Source organism: Heptranchias perlo, chromosome 21 (assembly GCF_035084215.1).
Source record: "Heptranchias perlo isolate sHepPer1 chromosome 21, sHepPer1.hap1, whole genome shotgun sequence".
Lineage (NCBI taxonomy): Eukaryota > Metazoa > Chordata > Chondrichthyes > Hexanchiformes > Hexanchidae > Heptranchias > Heptranchias perlo.
Genome location: NC_090345.1, coordinates 28653527 through 28677372, shown reverse-complemented (window position 1 = coordinate 28677372; position 23846 = coordinate 28653527). Strand labels below are relative to the sequence as shown.

At 44.0% G+C, this 23846-nt stretch overlaps 1 protein-coding gene across 4 annotated transcripts in view; it reads right to left on the bottom strand.

Moving 5' to 3' along the window:
- The window catches only part of mgmt (O-6-methylguanine-DNA methyltransferase), a 372467-nt gene that overhangs the window by 257003 nt on the left and 91618 nt on the right, over positions 1-23846 (bottom strand). Inside the window, exon 1 of one of the 4 annotated variants that reach the window (XM_068002375.1) lies at positions 1468-1512. The exons of 2 other annotated variants lie outside the window; for them this stretch is intronic. The gene's annotated coding sequence lies outside the window, so the exon portion shown is untranslated. One more of the 4 variants, XM_068002374.1, reaches the window with a different exon arrangement.

The following is a 23846-nucleotide window of genomic DNA, read 5'->3' as shown; positions in this document are numbered from 1 at the left end:
GACTGACAGCGATGCTTCAGCAGTAGGTTTGGGGAAACTGAAGTGAAAGGGAGAAGCCAAGTTTAACTGCATCTATATTTTCTGATATGCATCACTATATTATATTGCTGTTAATGTCTTTTTTGGTTACGTATGCTTATGTGCTCTTTTGCCTTTTAAAAAAAAAGTGGTATCATAAATAAAAAGCAGTATCTAATAATAATCAGATTCCTGACACTACAAATAAGTCTCTCATACATGAAAAAAAATGATGAGGAAACAATCAGACACAATTTTAAACATCCTACTTTGCAAAGGGATTTATATCAATACAGTACATTCTAACACATAAGAGTTCTCCAGGAATACTTACTGGCTGTAGTAGAATCTCGGGATTCTACTGACTGCATAAGTGATTGTTTTACATTAGAAATAATGATTGCACAAGCAAAGAACAGTACACAGCAGACAAAGCTATTAAGCTCCTCACATCCAGTACTGTATGGCTTCTGTACATATACACTGCAAATTCTTTAAAGAAGAACAGTACTACAGGGATAAGTACTGTTAATGTAAAGTACTTACCCTCTTACACGTCCCAGAGCATTTCATTTTTAACAGACTTCTAAGAATGGATAATAATTGGTAGTCAAAGGACATCTCCATAAAACCCAACTGACTAATGTTTAATTGAAGTGAAACAGACCAGTGCCAGTAATGTCAGGTAGGAGATCCACCTGGAGGATGTTCACTAGTCATAGATTAGTCTGTTTACAGCACTGCATGGTGACGAATGAATGTACTCCACGAGGATCCTCCTGTCAGCAGAGTGTACCCGTTTCAGTTAAATGTCAGTCAGCAGGGCTGTACAGAGGAGCCCTTAGACTATGGATCACTCAGTGGCAGGACTTTTAAAAATGCTCTGGGACACAGAATAGTGCAAGTGCATCTCTCTACGGCATTATTTTCCTTTAAAAAGAACAGTATGTTTTAATTTGGTATTGTCAGTAGAATCATAAAATTAAAATGAGTAACTGCTTAAAAGGATTCTACAGCGTACTGAATTGTGCTGCAGTATTTTGCGACCATCCAAGAATTCTCAACAAAGCCTTTTAATTACATAGATGGATGCAGAGTTAATGGGATCAAGTACCAAACTACTGGAAAGGCCTGTGCTCAAAGGTTAGATCGGCACAGTGACAGGAGACCACAGCTTTTATTTGTATCTCACGCACAATTAAAGTTGTCCTATGCACCACCAGCTGAACGAAGGTGATGTAATTTGGAAAGGGGGCAATGTTTGAGAGATTCAGGGGGAACGCTGCTGACCGTGTCCGCGGCCACACTCAATCACACAAGGTACCCGCCCCGCGTCTGCACGGCTTACCGTCAGCACGGCGCTCTCACGTGGGGCACAACAAGCCGCAAACTCTTTTCGTTCACAAAAAAAAAAGAAAATGCCTCAGAATCAGAGAGACTCAAACTTACTGCACTCGCTCGGCCAGGGCAACTTCCGCCTTCGCAACGTCCTGTGTGACAAGTGAAAAGTTAGTGAGTGAGAGTGAGAGCCGGCTGCTGCCCCTGGCCACGCCCACTCTCTGAGCTACTCATCTAATGCTCGCCCTCAGGTGTGTAAAATAAACACACGCTATCTCAACCGTTTTCTTTTTTTTGGGGGGTGGGGTGAGATAAGGAAAGAAGTTAGAAATATAAAACAGAAAATGGTGGTAGTACTCAGCAGGTCAGGCAGCATCTGTGGAGAGAGAAACAGGAGTTGACCTTACAGAAGTTGTTGCTTTTGCGCAGTTTGGTCACACTTCACTAACTTTTCAGTATGGGTGACACTTGTCGTTTGAACACGTTGGCCATTTTCTGATATTGTTTTAAAATGTGGAGTTTTTTTTTTAAAGTCTCACTGTTCAAAAAAGGATGTAAGGATAAATCCAGCAACTATAGGCCAGTCAGTTTAACCTCAGTGGTGGGGAAACTTTTAGAAACGATAATCCGGGACAGAATTAACAGTCACTTGGATGAGGGTGGATTGATGAGGGAAAGCCAGCATGGATTTGTAAAAGGCAAATCATGTTTAACTAACTTGATAGAGTTTTTTGATGAGGTAACAGAGAGGGTAGATAAGGGCAATGCAGTTGATGTGTATATGGACTTTCAAAGTGCTGTACGGTAAGCTTATCATCAAGATTGCAACCCAGGGAATAAGGGGGGCAGTAACAACATGGATACAGAATTGGATATGGGACAGGAAACAGAGAGAAGCGGTGAACGGTTGTTTTTCAGACTGGAGGGAGGTGTACAGTGGTGTTCCCCGGGGGTCAGTGCTGGGACCACTGCTTTTCTTGATATATATTAATGACTTGGACTTGGGTGCACAGGGCAAAGTTTCAAAATTTGCAGATGACACAAAACTTGGAAGGGCAGTAAACAGTGAGGAGGATAGTGATAGACTTCAAGAGGATATAGACAGACTGGTGGCATAGGCGGACGTGTGGCAGATGAAATTCGATGCAGAAACATGCAAAGTGATAAACTGGACAGCACAACTCTAAAAGGGGTACAGGAAGAGAGAGATCTGGGGGTATATGTGCAGAGATCGTTGAAGGTGGCAGGGCAGGTTGAGAAAGCGGTTAAAAAAGCATTCGGGATCTTGGGTTTTATAAATATAGGCATAGATACAAAAGTATGGAAGTCATGATGAACTTTTATAAAACACTGGTTCGGCTATAACTGGAATATTGTGTCCAGTTCTGGGCACCACACTTCAGGAAAGATGTGAAGGCCTTAGAGAGAGTGCAGGAGAGATTTACTAGAATGATTCCAAGGGATGAGGGACTTTAGTTACGTGGATAGACTGGAGAAGCTGGGATTGTACTCCTTGGAACAGAGACGGTTGCGAGAAGTTTTGATAGAGGTATTCAAAATCATGAAGGGTCTAGACAGAGTAGATAGAGAGAAACTGTTCCCATTGGCAGAGGTGTCAAGAACCAGAGGACATAGATTTAAGGTGATTGGCAAAAGAACCAAAGGTGACATGAGGAAAAACTTTTTTACACAGCGAGTGGTTAGGATCTGGAATGCACTGCCCAAGGGGGTGGTGGAGGAAGCTTCAATCATGGCCTTCAAAAGGGAACTGGATAAGTACTTGAAAGGAAAAAAATTGCAGGGTCACGGGGAAAGGGCGGGGGAGTGGGACTAGCTGGAATGCTCTTGCTTAGAGCCGGCGCGGACTCGATGGGCCAAATGGCCTCTTTTCGTGCTGTAACCTTTCTATGAGTCTATGTTGGTATTGGTAATGAGAACTGTTGGTGCTGACCTTCAGAATGACCTTTTTTGGGCAGGAACTCAAAACAGGTGTTTTCTGATTAGGCAGACAGGTTTCAAAGGCATGGAAGGGGAGGCCACTCTATAACATTTTTTTGTGAGTAAATGCTTTCTCATTCTTGTTTTAATTACCCCCATGTGTATTTATATAGAAAATATAAAAAAGATTAATGTAGGAAACATATTGGCGAATGGGTTATTGAACCCAAAATGAAGTTACTTCGCATCTAAAAAGATTTTTTTTTAAAGTAGGTTTTTAGGTCATTTTCTGTGTTTTTTTATTTAGATTTCCACCATTTGAGGTTTTTCTTTATGTCTAGTGCATTAGCAAATATTTTCTTTTCCTCGTACACATTGCTTCCAAAGGTTCCACGAGGTAGAATTTGGAGATCCATCCAGATAGAGGCTTTGATCCCTTATAATGCCTCATGAAGGATTATAACACTGCAAAATTCTTCTTGCTTCATCTTGTAGGTCAACATTCCAGAACAACTAGGGTTTGCTAACTGTTCACAACAGCACCAAAAATAAACAGAATTTGGGTAATTTATGATTCCAATAGTTTGGCCTTTAGTCATGTTTCCTATTTGGACTTACAGCCCTGGATATGAGAAAACTGGTATATTTCACACTTCTGTTTCTGACATTCAAACATGAACTTCTGGAATGGAGATTTCCCTTGTCTGTAACATGCAGTAAAATTGTAAATACATTGTTTATAAACAGGTTTACAATTTTGTAACACAAAGTACAAATAGGAACTCTTATCCTTCTTGTTTTGCAGAAATCAACCCCATGCCTACAATTGCATTTGCTTTCACTTTTTACGAGTGAAGACTTGCTATAAACTGGGATGATACCTCCTGTTGATACTGAAAGTCCTTCAGTGCAGGAATCTACTGATGTGAAAGGTTGAATTTACTAAGTTTTCTATGTAATTCTAACCAAAGGACTTGTCCTATACATACTATAAAGCAATCTAAAATCCAGAGGATAGTCATGGTTGAAATCTAAGAACCTGATTTCATCTGGCAAATAATACCAAATTGACTCCTGTCCCTGGGAAGGAAACCTTGCAGACATTGGTGCTAAATAGATGTTTATCACCGTTGGGAGGGTATCAAGTGAAAATTTGTGATATTTACAATAAATCTATTTATGCAATATATTTGTAGAATTAATGAGCTGACCATCAAATTCTACAATTGTCCTGGGAGAATCATCCTTGGTTGGGGATAACTTGTAGGGCTTGTATTAAGGACGAGCTCCCATTGAGATGCTTGTTATCTAGTAAAGAACAGTGATCATTTTTTGTTCCCAACAAGGGACTCAATGAAATTTGAAAACCTAGTGCCAGATCTCCTTCCCAGCACAAACTACAGGATCACTAAGACTGGGAGGTTGCAGGTTTGATTCCTGCTAAGCTAGCTGATCTCAGCTGGGACAAAACTTAGGGTGCTGCCTTTAACCTCATTGCCCTTGGGCTGGAGAGGGGAAAAATCAGCCAATGTTCCTGGTCCCAACTATTGAACAAGACTTGCTGGATTATATATATGTGTGTGTGTGTGGACTGTTGCATGAAGATAGTGGTTCAGCTGTGTGGTTCCATGATAAATTAGGTTTCTGACACTCACTGTCTAGTCTCACACATGAGGAATGGCGCTTGGGCAAGGTACCATAGGGCTGCTGCTCAAATTATGTCCTTCTAAAAGCCACTGCTGTCAGGAGAGGGAAAAATTATAGTAACATAATAATGTTTTGGGCAGGAGAAGACCACAGCTCCATCTAGCTTATCCTTCCAAGATATCCATTAGTTTTCTTACTGTGATTCTAGAACTAGTAACCCTGTATGTTGTTTCTGAATAGAAATGTATAAAGTGCTTTTTAAAAATTGTTATAACTTTCTGTTTCATTAGGTTAGCTGGTAATCTATTCCATAATTCTATCACCCATTTACTTGTATAGAAATTTATTTTTTAACCTTTTAACTTTAAATTGTGTCCTCTAGTCTTTGAATCCTGTGCCTGACAGAATAACTTCTCTGGATCCAAATTCCCCATACCTGTGAAAATCTTAAACTTCTACCAAGTCGTCCCCTTCATCCTTCTTGAGGAAGCATTCCTCATAACTCAACCATCTTAATTAGTACCCTAGCCCTCCTCTGGACTTCTTGTAATAATTCTACATCTTGCTATAATAGAGACCAAAACTAAACACAATACTCCCCTGTGACCTCACCAAGGTCTGATACAATGTCAACATCATCTCCTTAAGCTTATATGTCTCATCCTCACCTATACATCCGGCATTTTATTTGCTTTCTTCACCACCTGTCAACATTGAACCAACAGTTTTAACAATCTAGTAAATCAGATTTCTAGCATCTGCAGTATTTTGCTTTAGTTTTAACAACCAATTCATCAAAACACCAAGATCACTTTCACAAATATATTGCCATTTAATATGTAGTCCACAGACTCACTTCCACTACCTAATGCTCTGACTTTACCCTATCCATATTCAACTCCATCTGCCACCTCTCATTAACCCAGCCTTTCCAGCTCCCTCTGGATTATCACTCATATGGTAGCATCATTAGCCACTCACCCAATTTGGAGTCATCTGCAAACTTATTCCATTGTCTAAATCATTTATAAAAGTTCTAAGCAATGTCCTCAATACTGACCTCTGTAGGACACCATTGGCAACCAGTTTCTGCTCCAACACCTCCCCACATACCACCACCCTTTGTTATCTATCCTTCAGATATGCATCAACCCAGTCTGTTATTTTATCTATCCCATGGGCACGCACCTTGTGAGTCAGTCTGTTCTGTGAGCAGTGTCTGAAATCCAGGTAGTTATCATCATCATTATTCACCATATCTGTAACCATCTCAAAGAAATCTAGTAAATTAATCAGCCATGACCTGCCAGTTGTGAGCCAATGTTGGCTATCTCTAATCAGACTCTGTCCTACCAAATGATTTCTTATGCTATCCCTTATCAAAATCCCAAACACTTTTCACACAATTCAATTAAGGCTCACAGGTCTGTAATTTGATGGTGCATTACTTGCTCCCTTTTTAAAGATGGGGGTTACATTTACTACTTTCCAAACAATAGGGACTTTACCTAATTCCAATGACCTTCAATCTCTTCAGCCAACTTCACCAGCACACTTGGATGAAAATTGTCAGAGCCTGAAGCCTTGTTAACAGTCTGCTTCCAAAACCTTTGTGCTATGAAAACTAAAGGTTTCCAGTCTGCTCTCTCCGTCTGTGAACTCGGGCATCTTCCGTGCCTTTCACAAACTGATGATTTAGTAATTCTGTCACTGTTCCTTCTTCATACACCATCTCTTCATTGCCACTGGTCAATGGTCCAGTGTTCTTTTGTACCTTTCTCTTACTCCTGAATGTATGCAAAGAACACTTTACAATTGTCCCTTTAAATTTTCATCTATATTCCTGCCATGTTTCCTCTTTGCATCTTACCTCTTTAATTTTATAGTTCTCCCTCTCCGGTTCCTTCCCTGTTTAAAATTTATATGTCATATTTTTTTCACTAATGCCTTCTGTGACTTCCTTTTTCAGCCATATCAGTTTTACTCTCCTATTTGGTCCATGACATATTTCTGGGATAAACGACCTCCCATTTTCCCTCCAAATCCTTCCTTTTAAAATAGTTATTCCTGTTTTACTCCTTTCATAACACGTTTCATCCCATCAAAGTCTGTTTACCAAAAATTCAATTTCATAGTAATTTTTATCTTGTCAGTCCTAATTTCCATCTTAAAATTAACAACTTTATGATCACTGGACCGGAAATGTTTCCTTTCTTCAACTGACTTATTGCTCCTTTCTCAGTCAAAATCTCAGCAAATCCAATATTGGCTTTCTCCTTATAGGTCCCATCACCTGCTGTTGAAGAAAAGATTTTTCAAGCACTCTATTAAATTCCCTTATGTATATCGGTTGTCCCCACTTTAAGACCCAGTCTATGTCGAGGAGATTAAAAACGACTTGATGATAACTGAAACCTTAGCGCTAATATTTTTTTAAAAGTAAGATCATGGAAAAATCTGTTTAGATCAGACATACTCAGTCTGCCCATGTTGCCTGCTGTGACCAGTACCATATAGCTCAGACTGGACAATTTTTGATTATATCCATCTCATTAGGGATCTCACCTATTATTGCCAGGGGGCTAGTTTGCTGACCAACTTTCTTGCATCAGGTCAGGAGAAGATACTCAGTAGAATGGATCAAAGGTACAAAATCCAGATGCGGGGCTTTTGGATTGTAATTTGCTGTCCAATCTTTCCTTTTTACATCTCCACAGAGTGATGAAGTTAATGAATCCTTGACTGTATTCCTCAGGTTTTGTTGGGGTGTGCTTCAGGAATGCCCATCTGCACAATTCTCCTTTCTTCATAATAGGTTGTATTTGCAAACTGAATTTAATGGTAATTGTTTCAAGATTATGGTATTGACCAAATTTATGAATGTAGGACATTTGCATGCATTGGATGGACAGACTTGCCCTAACTGTAAGAGTAATGAGGGTCAAGAATGATTGGATTGAATGCCATTAGAAATATTTGCTGCTTGGATATATTTGAAGTCTGTTTGAAGAAAGAAAAACTTGCATTTATATAGTACCTTTCAGGACCTCAGGATGTCCCAAAGAGCTTTACAGCCAATGGAATACTTTTGAAGTGTAGCAGCCAAGTTATGCACAGCAAGGCCCTACAAACAGCAATGTGGTAATGACCAGATAATCTGGTGAGGTTGGTTGAGGGATAAATATTGGCCAGGACACTGAGGAAAACTCCCCTGCTCTTTTTCAATAATATTGCCATGGGATCTTTTACATCTACCTGAGAGGGCAGACAGGGCCTCGGTTTAATGTCTCATCCGACAAATGGTACCTCTGACAGTGCAGCACTCCCTCAGTACTGTACTGGAGTATCAGCCTAGATTTTGTGCTCAAGTCTCAGTAGTGGGACTTGAACCCACAACCCTTTGACTCAGAGGCGAGAGTGATACCACTGAGCCACAGCTGACACCTTTGTCCAGCTGCCAGTGCCGTGGATCAACTTGGATGGCTACATTTACTCTAAGCCCTAGGGCCGTTTTGAGAGGGCTCTTCTGACCAGGCATTTCGATCCGTCACCACACCTGACTCCTGGGTGTTACGCTCTAAGATGTCTTCTGCCTCATGCCCCTCTATCAAGCCATTTAAGTGGCCACCTGGAAATGCCTGTATACCATACTACCCTGTACAGAGAGGTTGCCTGCACTCTCTGGTACTTAACATTCGAATTCCTCACCTTTGACTCCTGCTGAGAGACCCCTTGATAACATATTCTGTCAAGGTCAAGGGAATGTTAAAGTCAAAAATTCCCAGCGGAATGGTAAAAAGCCTATTCTTGTGTCTTCTCAAAGTGCTGGGGGCTTAAGGTGGAGGTTATTACAAGGCACGGTTGTCTGCAACAAGTACTTGCACCATTTCACAGATATCTTGGTGGTATGCTCCTTTTGTGGCAATGAGAACTTTGTGTTCCATGTCTGTATGCAGTGCCAGAGACAAGTCTGTATTTCATCATGTAAGGATTACCTTTAAGATTTGTGATCAACACATACTGTAATACCAATTTGGATGTTTTGTTCTTGTGTCAATGATTTTACCAGTCTACATTGATTTGTGTTTGCCATTAACTGAACCAGTCTCCAAAAGAATCCCAATGTTACTGAATCTAGTTGCATTGTTTCTCATTATTTTCTCTGCCTTCGAATTGATTAAAATCTACAAATTTAGACTTTGCTTTCAATATTGTCACCCAGGTCACTTATATAGGTTAATAAATAAAAGGGGCCTCAAGATTGACCTATGGGGTACCCCAATATTAAACTGCTTTCTAGCTTGAAAACTTTCCATTTTTGGCTGCTTTCTGTTGTTTTTTGTTTTAAGCCGATTTTCTATTCAACACTTTGCCCCCTTTCTGTGACTTTTTATCTTACCCATTAATCTCCAATGTAGAACCTTGTCAAAAGCTTTCTGGAAATCTAAGCGTAGAACATCCACTATATTTCCCTTGTCCACTACAGCAAAAGTGTTTTCAAAAAACTTCAGCATGATAATCAAGTATGACCTCCGTTCCTGAATACATGCTTTCTGCCCTTTATCAAGCTGTGCTTCTCCATATGTATCCAAACAGATCCCTTAAAATTATTTTGAAAACTGGTCCCCATGACTAATGTTAAACTGCCTGGTCTTTAATTTTCAGATATGTGTCTTGACCTGTTTTTAAAATGGAGATATGTTTGCTATTTACCAGTTCTTGATTATCTTTCCTGTATCTAATGAATTTTTAAGACTGTTATTTACGCTGCACTAATATCCATCCCCACTTTCTTTAAAGCTTGTGGATATACGTTTAGAGCATCTAACTTATTTGTGTAACTGTTTCTGTTGTTCTCCACGCATTCTGCCTACATCCTCATTAACTATTTCTAGAACTCTGATCCTAATTTATGCAAATTTCCATCCTCCCGATGTAAAATAGCTGCTTAGCAATTTTAAGAACATAAGAACATAAGAAATAGGAGCAGGAGTAGGCCAATCGGCCCCTCGAGCCTGCTCCGCCATTCAATAAGATCATGGCTGATCTGATCCTAACCTCAAATCTAAATTCATGTCCAATTTCCTGCCCGCTCCCCGTAACCCCTATTACCTTTCCCGTGATTTTTAGTTCCCCACTATTTGTTTTAAGCAGACCAATGCTTTCCTTTATTCTTTACTTGTGTGCGTATAGGTGTATAATATATAAGATAAACTTTTACTTGGCATTATTTTGTGCAATTTGATGTTTGTTTATTTGTTTTACTAAACATGTTTTAGTACTTCTCTCAACTGTCTTACTTAACAGTTTTTTTTGTATTTTTAAGTGCATTCTGCTCATCCCTTGCACTATTCTTGAAATCACTACTTAATCAAGTTGGCTTCTGTTGCCAATTTAGCTGCTTTTACTTTACCAGATGAATGTTGATTGCAGTTACTCCTGAGTTCTAGTCATTTTTTAAACTAATTTTGCAGTTACTTGAAGTTTGATGTTTTAAGGACCCATAATTTAGTGTGACCCTTTTCCAAATATACTTATGAGAATTTCAAATCTCATGATCACTGGATCCAAGATGTGCCACAGCTTACCATGCGTGCATTAGTTTTTTTGCATCCTGCCTTGAAAATACCTAGGGCAGCAGAATTCAGTAGCATTTAATGGTACATGGGTATTGTTGGGAACTTAGCTGTATTTTCAAGGTTTTAACTCCTAACTCAGTACTGGAATTTTAAGCATGATTAGAAGAAGGTTGGGTTCCTAACTAGCATTGGTTCTTCTTAGGGATGAAAGGTAAGAGTCCTAAGAAGTGTCTGAAAAATGTCCTCCTCTTTGATTGCCATGGTTGAATTAAATGAAACCCAATCCCACCATGCACTGATTAGTGATAGAATAAACACCTAAAGTCAATTCTTCAAGTTCTTAATGGACAATAACACTGCATTAATTTTATATGTAAATGAAATTGAAGAATTATCTCTATACATTGTACCAAGCAATCCAAAGGTGGCCTCTGGTCAAAATCTGGGAATCTAGTCTTTTTCTCTATTTGCATGATTCCATTTGCCCAAGGGAAGGAAACCTTGCAGACACTGGTGCTGAACAGACCTCCTGTATTGTGTACCTTCTGTTTATCCTGCAACATGTTCATAAATAAATGACCTTTTGCATCCTGCCTTGAACATACCTAACGTGGTAGAGTTCTTCAGCTCCACCATATGTATTCACACCCCTATAGTATAAAACAACTAACAAATAATGAGACAAAGAACTATCTTTTTCAGAGCTGGTTTGAAAACCCTTTCTCTCAATGCCATCTTGATAACCAAAGGCTAAGAAAAATCCAGGACAGCATTTAAGAGTAAATGTGCTGGTGGAAGCTTCGATATATATTCAAGGTTTTGACTCCTAAAAGTACTGGAAGTTGAAGCCTCATTTCAACTATGTTGGATTCCTAGCTACTGTTGGTACTTTTTAGTGGGGGATGGTAAGAGTCCTTAGAGGTGTCAAAAAAACTGGTACCATCCTGTTGGGGTCATGGGTGGTCGCACTTTTCAACCTTTCCTGTCGCACCAATTGTAAGATGATCCCTGTTGAGAATGTGAGGGAGCTTTTTGCACCTGGGGAATCATGTGAAACTGTACCGATAGACCTTTCCCACTTCCTGCCAATATAAGGAAAGCTCTTACAAAGTCATGAGGAAATTCATTGCCATGTCCAATTTTATTCTTGTTCACACCCTACAGTCTCTCTGGATTCTTATCTCAGCCGAGAGCCTCAGCTATGACAAGTAATTTGAAAGGCTGTACAGAAGAATAGGATTTCAAATAGAACGTTAGCTTGTTTGAGGCCCAATGTATATTTGAACCAGTATTTTGATGACTCCTTCGAGGCTTTTGCAACAGTAAATTTAGAACACGATGCATCATGATAATTTAGATTTCTCCAATTTCTTTTAAAATGATTGCTGCAGGACATTGCAAATTTATATGGGTGGTTAATCATCTCTTTTTTTCTCTCTTTCTTTCTATCCATTTCTCTCACCCTTGTACCCTCTCATCTGTTTTCTCTCTCTCTTTATTTCTCTTGCCTCTCTCTCCCCGTCTCTTTCCCCGGCATGCACTCTTCTTCACAACCACCTGCTTTCTCCTTACACCTTCCTCACTTGCTCTCTTCTTCCCCACTCCTTTCACACACTCTCTATCCTTCCCCTTCCTGGTGCGTGCTCTCTCACTTCCCCACCACGTGCACATGCTCTCTATTTTTCAATCTCGCACTCTTCTTCAATTGCCGTGTTCTCTTCCTCACATTCACACTTTTTTCACTCGCTTACTCTCTCTTCCATACTTACTCTTGCTCTCATGCTTTCTCGCTCTCTTGTACTCTATCTCACCTGCTCTGGCTCGCACGTTTGTTTGGATTTATCTTGTGCATTCTTTCTCTTATGCATTCCTTCTGTTTCTCTAGTGTGTTCCCTCTCTTTCTCTGCTGCATCATCTCTCTCTACCATGCATGCATGTGCTCCCTTGTGCATACTCTCTCTTGCGCACACTATTATAAAGTCTAGTGGTCCCTCTCTCTCAGGCTCCCTTTCTCATGCACGCTCTCTTGTGCTCCGTCTCATTCTCACTCATTGGCTTTCTCATTTTCTCTCTCTCTCTCTATCTTGTGCTTTTGCTTTTGCGCTCTATCTCGTGCAAACTTTCTCTTTCTTTCCTCCCATTCTTCATTTTCTGTCTCTCACTGGATCTTTACTATCCCCTTGCTCTTTATGTCTCTGTCCCCCTCACTCACTGTCTCAGTCCCTGGCTCACTGGCGCTGTCCCTCGCTCTCTCTGTCCCTCGCTCTCTCTCTCTCTGTCCCTCGCTCTCTCTCTCTCTGTCCCTCGCTCTCTCTCTCTTTCTGTCCCTCGCTCTCTCTCTCTCTCTGTCCCTCGCTCTCTCTCTCTCTCTGTCCCTCGCTCTCTCTCTCTCTGTCCCTCGCTCTCTCTCTCTCTGTCCCTCGCTCTCTCTCTCTCTGTCCCTCGCTCTCTCTCTCTCTGTCCCTCGCTCTCTCTCTCTCTGTCCCTCGCTCTCTCTCTCTCTGTCCCTCGCTCTCTCTCTCTCTGTCCCTCGCTCTCTCTCTCTCTGTCCCTCGCTCTCTCTCTCTCTCTGTCCCTCGCTCTCTCTCTCTCTGTCCCTCGCTCTCTCTCTCTCTGTCCCTCGCTCTCTCTCTCTCTGTCCCTCGCTCTCTCTCTCTCTGTCCCTCGCTCTCTCTCTCTCTGTCCCTCGCTCTCTCCCTCTCTGTCCCTCGCTCTCTCTCTCTCTGTCCCTCGCTCTCTCTCTCTCTGTCCCTCGCTCTCTCTCTCTCTGTCCCTCGCTCTCTCTCTCTCTGTCCCTCGCTCTCTCTCTCTCTCTGTCCCTCGCTCTCTCTCTCTCTGTCCCTCGCTCTCTCTCTCTCTGTCCCTCGCTCTCTCTCTCTCTGTCCCTCGCTCTCTCTCTCTCTGTCCCTCGCTCTCTCTCTCTCTCTGTCCCTCGCTCTCTCTCTCTCTCTGTCCCTCGCTCTCTCTCTCTCTGTCCCTCGCTCTCTCTCTCTCTGTCCCTCGCTCTCTCTCTCTGTCCCTCGCTCTCTCTCTCTGTCCCTCGCTCTCTCTCTCTGTCCCTCGCTCTCTCTCTCTGTCCCTCGCTCTCTCTCTCTGTCCCTCGCTCTCTCTCTCTGTCCCTCGCTCTCTCTCTCTCTGTCCCTCGCTCTCTCTCTCTGTCCCTCGCTCTCTCTCTCTCCGTCCCTCGCTCTCTCTCTCTCCGTCCCTCGCTCTCTCTCTCTCTCCGTCCCTCGCTCTCTCTCTCTCTCTCCGTCCCTCGCTCTCTCTCTCTCTCTCTCCGTCCCTCGCTCTCTCTCTCTCTCTCTCTCCGTCCCTCGCTCTCTCTCTCTCTCTCTCCGTCCCTCGCTCTCTCTCTCTCTCTCCGTCCCTCGCTCTCTCTCTCTCTCTCTCCGTCCCTCGCTCTCTCTCTCTCTCTCTCCGTCCCTCGCTCTCTCTCTCTCTCTCTCCGTCCCTCGCTCTCTCTCTCTCTCTCTCCGTCCCTCGCTCTCTCTCTCTCTCTCTCCGTCCCTCGCTCTCTCTCTCTCTCTCTCCGTCCCTCGCTCTCTCTCTCTCTCTCTCCGTCCCTCGCTCTCTCTCTCTCTCTCTCTCCGTCCCTCGCTCTCTCTCTCTCTCTCCGTCCCTCGCTCTCTCTCTCTCTCTCCGTCCCTCGCTCTCTCTCTCTCCGTCCCTCGCTCTCTCTCTCTCCGTCCCTCGCTCTCTCTCTGCACCCCCCCCTTTTCTCTCTCTGGCCCCCCCCCCGACTCTCTCTCTGCCCCCCCCCCCCCCGCCTCTCTCTCTGGCCCGCCTCTCTCTCTGGCCCCCCCCCCCCCCGACTCTCTCTCTGGCCCCCCCCCCCCGACTCTCTCTCTGGCCCCCCCCCTTTTCTCTAGCCCCCTTGACTCTCTCTGTTGCCCCCCCATTGGAACATAAAAAATAGGAGCAGGAGTAGGCCATACAGCCCCTCGAGCCTGCTCTGCCATTCAATAAGATCATGGCTGATCTTCGACCTCAACTCCACTTTCCCGCCTTATCCCCATATCCCTTGATTCCCTTAGAGTCCAAAAATCTATCGATCTCAGCCTTGAATATACTCAATGACTCAGCATCCACAGCCCTCTGGAGTAGAGAATTCCAAAGATTCACATCCCTCCGAGTGAAGAAATTCCTCCTCATCTCAGTCATAAATGGCCGACCCCTTATCCTGAGACTATGCCCCCTAGTTCGAGACTCGCCAGCCAGAAGAAACAACCTCTCAGCATCTATCTTGTAAAGCCCCCTCAGAATCTTTTATGTTTTGATGAGATCAACTCACATTCTTTTAAACTCCAGAGAGTATAGGACCCTTTTACTTAATCTCTCCTCATAGGACAACGCGCTCATCCCAGGAACCAATCTAGTGAACCATCATTGCACCGCCTCCAAGGCAAGTATATCCTTCCTTAGATAAGGAGACCAAAACTTTACTCAGTATTCCAGATGTGGTTTCACCAAAGCCCTGTACAATTGTAGCAAGACTTCATTACTCTTGTACTCCAACCCCCTTGCAATAAAGGCCAACTTTCCATTTGCCTTCCTAATTGCTTGCTGTACCTGTATGCTAACTTTCTGTGTTTCTTGTACGAGGACACCCAAATCTCTCTGAACACCAACATTTATTCGTCTATCAGCATTTAAAAAATATTTTGCTTTTCTCTTCTTCCTACCAAAGTGAATAATCTCACATTTCCCCACATTACACTGCATCTACCACCTTCTTGCCCACTCACTTAACCTGCCTATATCCCTTTGCAGACTCTTTGGGTTCGATTTTCGGATGGCCGAGTGGGTACGTTCATGGCGGGGGGGGGGGGTGCTGAAAATTGGGGATTCCCGGGGCGGGTCCGGAGCTCGGCTCCAACCCGCCCACTTCCGGGTTCCCCAATGATGCGCTTAGATGTGCGCACAGCCCCCGCATGCGGGACTCCCACCGGCAATTAAAGCCGCAGCATCCCACTTAAAGCAATTAATTTGATACTTCAGGTCGTTAGGATTTGGAGGATATTTTAGGAGGAGTGGGATTTTCAGGTCAACTGAGCGTGTGTCCCGTACTGGGGGAAACACTCCCAGTTGAAATGGACGTGTTGCAGCCACCAGCCTGTGGCAGCTGCAAAGGTCCATTTGACGGGTGTGGTGGGGGGAGACCCTCACTCATTGCAGGAGGCCACTCTGTCACTTTGGACAAAGTTTGGCCTGCACCACCATCCTCCTAACACAAAAAATCACAAACTTGCAACCTCAACCTCGGTATGTAGACACATTTACCTACCTTGCGGACCCCCTCAAACGTACATCTTCCGGATGGGGGCCGACATAGCTGCAATCATGACCGCCTCGGAGGACGAACAGCATCACCAGCCATGCCAGCCACACCGTCCACCTCTGACACGTGGAGCTCCACATCCAACCGCACAGCAGGAGGGAGGGCAACCACAGAGAGAGATGCGTCACAGATGGCACTACCCTCGCCACAGGGTCTACAGACCGAGGCTCAGCTTCCTGGACCTCTCTGAGGAGCAGTGAACACGGAGGCTCAGAGTCACTCGACATGTAGTCGTGAACATCTGCAGCCTCCTTGATGCCGAGCTGCTCCTGGCTGGCCCGAGCACCATCTTCTTACCTGTCGCTGTCAAAGTCACCACTGCCCTCAACAACTTCTGCTCCGGATCCTTTCAGGGTGCCACCGGGGACATCGCCGACGTCTTTCAGTCATCTGCACAAAAGAGCCCTGCAAATACACCTAAACCCACTCTGCAGTGACACAATGGGTGGCATCAGGTGTGGGTCTTCATGGTGATCCTCAGGAAAAGGCATTATCGCACAAACCAGACAAGATTTGCAAAGACGTGGCAGTAGTGGTTATAACAAATTTTTATGTTTTTTTGCAAAACTAACAAAAGTAAATCAAAAACATGACATTTTGTCTTACACCCTTGTGCATCTCCTTTGTGCTCACAAAACCTTCACCTTACATTTACGGGAACCCCTATGTGGTGCTACCCCTGTGGCTTCAGCAGAGGTAGTGGCAGGTTGCTCTTGTCCATGCCCTGACCAATGAGATGCTTTGCGCGGACGCCCTGTGGGTTTCGGTGCCCGTGAGGGCCCCTCCAAAGAATGCACCACCTGCACCTGTGCAGAGGCAGACTCGGCCACCTGGAGAGGGGGCAATGGGTGAGACGTGGGATTGCTTTGAGTGGCGTCCCCACTTCCATGTCCCCTTTCACCATCATCCCTCTCCTGGCCCAGACCCACATCATTCCTTCCACCCTGCTGGACGACATTCTGGAGGACTTGTGTGAAGCCTTGGAAGGCCAGTTGTAAGGTATCTGTCAGCCTGTTTAAGGCGGCAGAATGTTGCTCACCCTGAATCCGAACGGCCGTTATCAGGGCCTGAATGGACTCATTGTTGAGCCATGCTTGAAGCTCGATGGAGGCTAGCCTTTCCTCCATCGCAGACATTCCCACGACACTATCTCAGAGATGCCTTCACGTCCCTGTGACAGTATCTCAGAGATACCCTCCTGTACCTGTGCCACCATTCCACTCATGCAGGAGTTGGACTCCTCCATCCTCTGCGTGATTGTGGAGAGTGCGCATGGCAACTGTTCCAGTACCTCGGCATTGTGCTGCTGGCCCTCGATGACTCTCCTTTTCATGGCTGGCCCCCAGGGTTCAGCATCTGGGTCCAGCTAAGCAGAGCCTGGAGAAGAGTGCTCCCACCGACGCAGTCTCTCCACAGCTGCCCCTGCCACCAGGGTCTGCTCGTGCTCACTATGTGCAAGCCCAACTAAGTGAGGACGGGGACCCACCGAGGTCTGTGTATCTGCGCTGGTGGATGGTTGGCTCAGATGTGCTCTGAGGAATTGCCCTCCGCAGTCACGGCGGTCGCAGATGCCCCTGCAAGAGAACAGAAAGCAATATTAAGCATGTGGACAGATGTCAAGGTGCTGCAGATGCCAAGTGATGCTAAGTTCATTCGCTATCATGAGTGCTGAGTGTTAGATTTCTGTCACCAGCCGCTTGTGCGCTCCCAGTCTCGGCGTCCGCCATGGACAGGCACTCCAGCGTCCGGCTTATTTCTAGTGCCTGCTGCTCGGTGTCTGTTAAGACCACCTGGTGCGGCGGGCCCCCTCCGGTCCTTGCCCTCTCCCAGGCATTCTGGCATCTCTTCTCCTATCGAGGCTAAACACAGAGGCGTGATTGAGTTATGGTTGCATAGTGACCTGCTGCATGCATTGGTGTGGGTGGGGGTGAGCTTGAGGGAGATGCATGGAGGGTGCGTATGAGACGTAGCCATGAGATTGTATGAGGATTGGGTTTGCGTGGTAGTGTTCGAATAGGAACTGGGGCGGTGAGTACGTGCAGGCAAGGTGAGGATGATGGTTGAGTGGGTGTGAGGAGTGATGCGAGAGTGTTGTGGTGGCAGTGCAGAAGGAGTTGTGTGGTGGTGGAGGTGATGTGGAAGACGGAGTGTGGGAGAATGCGTAAGTATACTCACTTTGGCTGACCTGGTTAGGTCATTAAAGCGCTTCCTGCACTGGACCCAGGTTTGGCACACATTGCCGCTGCTGCTGACCTCCTCGGCCACGTCCAGCCAGGCCGCCTTGGTGGCGGAGGGAGGCCACCTCCTCCCACCCGATGGAAAAAAAAATTCCCTCCTCCTCCTCACCCCATCGAGCAGCACCTGGAGTGAGGAGTCAGAGAACCTTGGAGCAGCCTTGCCTCTGGCCTGCTCCATGATCCAAAATTGGTTCTTTGCTGCAGGAGGAGCATTGGAGGACTGCCCCTTTAAATAGGGCTCCTCCTGCTGACAGCCTGTGATGCGGGTGCGCAGTGCGCCCACTGCACAGGTCTGGAACGGGAAACCCGGAAGCACGCATAAGTATCTTCAATTAGGCTGCGATCGCATGTGGAGCACCCCAATTTCACTGGGCGCGTTACCCACGGGCCCAGTCGACCCCCACCCCGCTGCCAACCCGCCTCCCTCCTAATATCGGGCCATTGTGTCCTCCTCACAGCTTATTTTCCCACCTAGCTTTGTATCATCAGCGAACTTGGATACATTACACTTGCCCTTCATCTAAGTCATTAATATAGATTGTAAATAGCTGAGGCCCAAGCACTGATCCTTGCGGCACCCCACTAGTTACAGCCTGCCAACCTGAAAATGACCTGTTTAACCCTACTCTCTGTTTTCTGTATATTAACCAATCCTCTATCCATGCTAATATATTACCCCCAACACCATGAGCCCTTATCTTGCATAGCAACCTTTTATGTGACACCTTTTGGAAATCCAAATATACTACATCCACTAGTTCCCCTTTATCTACCCTGCTAGTTACATCCTCAAAGAACTCTGATAAATTTGTTAGACACGATTTCCCTTTCATAAAACCATGTTGACTCTGCCTAATTATATTATGATTTTCTTCAATTGGGAATCTAGAGAATTTTGGAAGATTACAACCAATGCATCCACTATCTCTGCAGCCACCTCTTTTAGAATCCTAGGATGTAAGCCATCAGGTCCAAAGGATTTGTTAGCTTTTAGTTCCAGTAGTTTGTCCAGTACTTTTTCTCTAGTGATATTAATTGTTTTAAGTTCCTCACTCTCATTTGCCCCTTGGTTCCCCACTATTTCTGGTAAGTTTTTTGTGTCTTCTACTGTGATGACAGATACAAAATATTTGTTTAACATCTCTACCATTTCCTTATTCCCCATTATAATTTCTCCTGCCTCAGCCTCTAAGTTCTTACAATCTGTTTTTATATCTCTTGCTAGTTTACTCTCATATTCTATTTTCTCCCTTTTTATCAATGTTTTCGTCATCCTTTGCTCATTTCTAAAACTCTCCCAATTCTCAGGCTTACTACTCTTCTTGGCAACATTATGAGCCTTTTCTTTTAATCTAATACTATCCTTAACTTCTTTAGTTAGCCACGGATGGATCGCTTTTCCCGTGGAGTTTTTATTTCTCAATGGAATGTATATTCATTGAGAATTCTGAAATATTTCTTTAAATGTCTGCCTCTGCTTAGCTACTGTCATACCTTTTAAACTAATTTCCCAATCTACTTTAGCCAACTCAACCCTCATACCTAAACAGATTTAAGTTTAAGACTCTAATTTTGGACTTAAGTATGTCACTCTCAAACTCAGTGTGAAATTCTATCATTGAATTTTCAGTCCCCCTCCCTCTCTCTGTCCCCCCCTCCCTCTCTCTGTCCCCCCCTCCCTCTCTCTGTCCCCCCTCCCTCTCTCTGTCCCCCCTCCCTCTCTCTGTCCCCCCCTCCCTCTCTCTGTCCCCCCCTCCCTCTCTCTGTCCCCCCCTCCCTCTCTCTGTCCCCCCCTCCCTCTCTCTGTCCCCCCCTCCCTCTCTCTGTCCCCCCCTCCCTCTCTCTGTCCCCCCCTCCCTCTCTCTGTCCCCCCCTCCCTCTCTCTGTCCCCCCCTCCCTCTCTCTGTCCCCCCCTCCCTCTCTCTGTCCCCCCCTCCCTCTCTCTGTCCCCCCCTCCCTCTCTCTGTCCCCCCCTCCCTCTCTCTGTCCCCCCCTCCCTCTCTCTGTCCCCCCCTCCCTCTCTCTGTCCCCCCCTCCCTCTCTCTGTCCCCCCCTCCCTCTCTCTGTCCCCCCCTCCCTCTCTCTGTCCCCCCCCTCCCTCTCTCTGTCCCCCCCCTCCCTCTCTCTGTCCCCCCCTCCCTCTCTCTGTCCCCCCCTCCCTCTCTCTGTCCCCCCCTCCCTCTCTCTGTCCCCCCCTCCCTCTCTCTGTCCCCCCCTCCCTCTCTCTGTCCCCCCCTCCCTCTCTCTGTCCCCCCCTCCCTCTCTCTGTCCACCCCTCCCTCTCTCTGTCCCCCCCTCCCTCTCTCTGTCCCCCCCTCCCTCTCTCTGTCCCCCCCTCCCTCTCTCTGTCCCCCCCTCCCTCTCTCTGTCCCCCCCTCTCTCTCTCTGTCCCCCCCCCTCTCTCTCTCTGTCCCCCCCCTCTCTCTCTCTGTCCCCCCCTCTCTCTCTGTCCCCCTCTCTCTTTCTCTCTCTCTCTGTCCCCCTCTCTCTTTCTCTCTCTCTCTGTCCCCCTCTCTCTTTCTCTCTCTCTGTCCCCCTGGGAATTTCAAGGCATCTCACTCCCAAAAAAAAAAAGTATTGAATATTGTTTGTACAGTTTCATGCCAATTTTCAGTAACTTGGGCCGGAGAGTTCATTACATTCACAGATCACTGCTTTTGTTACACTGATGTAACACAGGAGTTTTAGTGTGCGCAATTTTTGTAGTGGAATTCAGATAGACTTAAAGTAGTACTTGAGCAGAATCAGGTTTCAGCTGTTTTGCAGGGCCAGGAATTAAGTAAACTCATGAATAATAATAAGTTAGAGGTACATAACATTAAATTCTGTTTTTGTTTAAATCCTTTAAAGATTAAACACTCCTTGTTCGGTACTCTAGGGCTTTTGTAGGTTTGCATATATCTACTACTTTTTTCCCAAAAGTTCTCACGTTGGTTAAGAGCTTTTGTGTTGAGCCTCCAAATGCTAGAAAATTATTTTTGGTTGTTTTGAGCAACAAGTCTGTACAGATGACATGATACAAGGTACGTACTAATGCTACTTTCACACTGCTGATTTGCCACTGAAGGTAGAACTTGATATCATTTTTGTGCTCTATCAAGCAAGGAATATCAGTGCCTCACAATTGAACTCTTCTTCACTTTTGGCAACCCATATCATCATTGAGCATTCCTAGGTTAGGTATGGCATCAGCCCTCTGTGGGTTAAAGCTCTTTCTCTCCTGTGCTCCAACATAAGATCCCCTACTCCACTGTGTTAACTGTTCCATTTCCTACATTAGCCAGCCTCATAAGTTTCAAAATTTTAGGCATGCTGGTTAATCTTGGAACTGAGTTGAGCCTACCTGATCTAATTTCACATAACCTTTGCAGCCACTTGAGAGAGGAGACATTTGTTCCCAAGAGTGATAGAATGCTTATCCACTGCCCAGTCAGTTCCTCAATTCTACTTTTTATTTTAATTTCCCTGATTGCTCTTGCCTTATTAAAATAAATGGGACACTTCCTTCCAGATCTAGTTACAGAACATACACGCTGGGCACTGAAAAATAAATCAGCAACTGACTGTGGGTGTATAACCCACAATCGTGAAGGACAAATAAGTTATGCAGATCCAACTCACTGGTAGTTCATCTATGCTATAGATTGACTGATTTTATAAGCATAATTATGTTATTTTTTTAAAAATGAGGCACCACAATGGACTTTAGTAAATCCTATAGTGACTTTAAATGGTCGAATGCCGTTGTATACTCTGTGGTACAGAGATGTTGGATGGTGATGCATTCGCATGGCACTTAGTGAGCTAGTTGTGGAATTGTCTGCTATACAATGAAAAGACTAATCAGCATTTTCATTACTTTTCATTGTAGTAATCAAGAAATGAATGCTGCAGTAACGGTTAACTGTGGTTGTGGGGAGAGAGTTTAATGGGCTGTTGTCATTGAATATGCACATGAGTGTAACATGTATTGCGCAATTTCAGGATTTAGCATTGTCTCATTTTCAAGTTGTCAACTGGAAAACTATCAATATTAACAGATCTTTATAATTGAAAATTTATGCCCAGATCTTCCTCACCTCACCCAAGTTTGCATACCAACATTTTATGGCAAGAGCATCAGTGGTGGTAGAAATGTCTACCGCAAACAGGTGGGGGTACTTCATTTATATGTTATTTTGTGGATGTGATGGTCTTGAATGCCATTTCAACTGGTTGATTTTTAAAAGGTGCTGATGGTGAAACTCCCTCTTAATTCAATGTGCATTTGGCACAACAATGTCTCGTGTATAATTTACATAATGTCAAGACCAGTGATGATTATATAATTGAGTAGGTATTGCAATTAAATGCCTCTGGTGAAATGAATGAGGTCTCTCTCACACATTACTGCCTTTTTAGGATCAATATGGTTTGTATGCATGGACAGGGATCATAAACAAAGAAGGAGACTGTAAATTACTAAATCTAAATTCTTAAAAGAATGGCCTTATTTGTTTAAAATTCTTCTAGAACTGAAGCTGGCATCATGTTCCTGGATGTTTTACAGGACAAGCTTGTATTGGATTAAAATGTCATACTACAGTAAGACATTTGGTGGAAGTCTGATTTAAAGACCAAACAGCAACATGTTAAGCAAATAAACATGCAGCAATCTATTTTGAGAGCAAAGTGTGATGCAATTAAGTGGTTTATGCAAATGATCATATTCAGTCAAGTAGGTTGGGTTCAGAGAAACATGTTAAATTGGTATTTGAACGTCTTGTGCAATGAAGTGTTCCACAATTACGCAGGTTGCTCATAAAACACTCGTTCTTTACCCTTGCAGTTTACTACATAATCTGAATCTCTTCAATTGAATAGCTTTATTTATTGACTCCTACCTATCTATCTGTATAATATATTAGCTTTAATAAATCCTGACAAATGGTAGGTTGTGTTTTGTTAATGTATGGCATTAACACCCTTTTGTGAATGCTATGTATCATTTACACTTTGTTTGCTGTCAGCCATCATCAGCAAAAGACTTGGAGCTAAAATAAAAGAGCAAAAGCATGTAAAATTAACAAAAATAATAGGAAGATGAAGCATTCAATTTATTCTTGGGGTTCAGATGATGGTTCTGAACTGTGGCAATTTCATTGTTCGTCTTATGATGTCATCTAAACTATTCCATTGGATGGCAGATTTCTAAATTATTTCAGGGGATCCATTATTCTTGATTTACTTTGATATGTGAAACAACACTTTGTTCAGAACATATGTGTATTACTCCTACCCACAGAACAAAGCACCATCTTCCTGAACTATAATAGCCACAAAGCTCCTTGTGACCCATAAACAGGAGACACATATGTTCTGACTTTGAGGACTGATCGGAATTTTTTATGGGAATCTTATGTAGACTTAGAGAATAGGTTCAAATTATATATTTATAGACTTTAAAAAAAATTTTGCTTCTGCATCTTTTTATATTATTTCAGTGCTTAACTTGACTGCATCAACAGTAGGGAATTAATATTATTGAACTATGAAAGTTTTAGAAAAATTCCATAAATTACAATGGATGGATTGTATCCTCTGTATTAAAAGAAGTTAGGGAAGAGATAGCAGGGGCACTATTACATATATATAAAAATCGATTACAGCTAATATTATTCCTATATTTAAAAAAGGAGATAGAACAAGTCCAGGGAACTATAGACCAGTTAGCTTAATGTCAGTGGTAGGAAAGATAATGGAATCTTTACT